General features: G+C 58.0%; 1 protein-coding gene across 1 annotated transcript in view; it reads right to left on the bottom strand.

The window, feature by feature from the left end:
- The window catches only part of PAIP2 (poly(A) binding protein interacting protein 2), a 16,500-nt gene extending 15,489 nt beyond the window's left edge, over window positions 1-1,011 (bottom strand). The window contains exon 1 of the mRNA XM_015411011.1: window positions 874-1,011. The gene's annotated coding sequence lies outside the window, so the exon portion shown is untranslated. The remainder of the gene's footprint in view (window positions 1-873) is intronic.
- Between the last annotated feature and the right edge of the window lie 212 nt (window positions 1,012-1,223).

The following is a 1,223-nucleotide window of genomic DNA, read 5'->3' on the forward strand; positions in this document are numbered from 1 at the left end:
GAACTGAGCTTCATCTAGAGAGAAGTTGATAATTCTGGGAGATTTCCACCCCCACCCGGAGACAGGCAATTCAATCCCACAGGGGGGCTCACCCACTGGAAATCTTACACTTTGAATAAAACTTTGCTGGTCTTAAAAGGTGCCACCGGACTCAAAATTTGTTCTGCTGCTTCAGCCCAACAGGGCTACCCCATCTGAATTTTTCATCACAGAACCTAGTAGTATTATGGGGGCAGGGAGCTAAGTGGGGAGGAACAAACGTTGTCATCCTAAGTTTCTCCACAATATCCACTTTCATAAACCTCCACCATATCACTCCCCTCTCCCCAGAGCTCCATGGCCTCCCCACAGGAAAACCCCCCCCCCACCCCCCTATTCACGCCCCCCCCCTCCCAGGAGTCTGCCAGGACAAACAGGCCCAGACATCCCTGACAGGGCAGGAGGCGGAACTTAGCACGGCTCTTAGGCCACGCCTCTTCTCGCGCTTCCCTCCAAGCCCCGCCCACCCCCGCTCTTTGTCTCCCCTCGACAAGCGTGCTAAAGCCCCGCCCCTCTCAGGAGAAGTTGGGCGTGGAAAACAGAGAGAGAGAGTGAGAGAGCGCAGTGGCGCCGTCCCGTCATGCACCACGCACCTAGAGGCACAGGTAGGCTTCTCCGGGTACCCGGATGAAAAAGAGCTAGGCGAGACTTTTCGCGCCCCAACCCACCCGACGCCATTAGCCTCGCCAACCGCCCGCCTGGCTCTTCTTCCGCTGCCTGAGAGAGGCCGTCATTAGCATGCGAGCGGAGCGGGGGAAAGAAGATCAACGGCGGCGCCTCACTCAAGAGTGCTCGGCCCCACCCACCCCTCCGACTCCTTCCACTGAGGCGCACCTCGTACAGAAGCAGGACGGATGCGGAGGCTCCGAGCTGGCCGCTGCGTCTTGCCTCTCCTTTACCCGAGTTCCCTCCTTCCTTCTTCTCCTACCACCCCCTTCCTTCGGAAACACAACAACCACCCCTGGCCGGATATGAAGTCACTTCCGCCACTTGGGTATGGTGTGCTGTTGGGACGGATGGTTCTGTCTCTATGGTCCTATTAGAAGTCTCGGCGAGCACTTCCGGTGTAAAATGGCGCCGGGGTTTGTAAGTCGCCGCAAACAGTAGCGTGGGCTTTCGCCACAGAGATGGCGACGCCTAGAGCGGCAATGGTCATTGCCTCTACAGCGGTATACGGGCCAGAG

The sequence above is a fragment of the Gekko japonicus genome, unplaced genomic scaffold, assembly GCF_001447785.1.
Source record: "Gekko japonicus isolate JY-2015 unplaced genomic scaffold, Gekko_japonicus_V1.1 scaffold428, whole genome shotgun sequence".
Classification (NCBI taxonomy): domain Eukaryota; kingdom Metazoa; phylum Chordata; class Lepidosauria; order Squamata; family Gekkonidae; genus Gekko; species Gekko japonicus.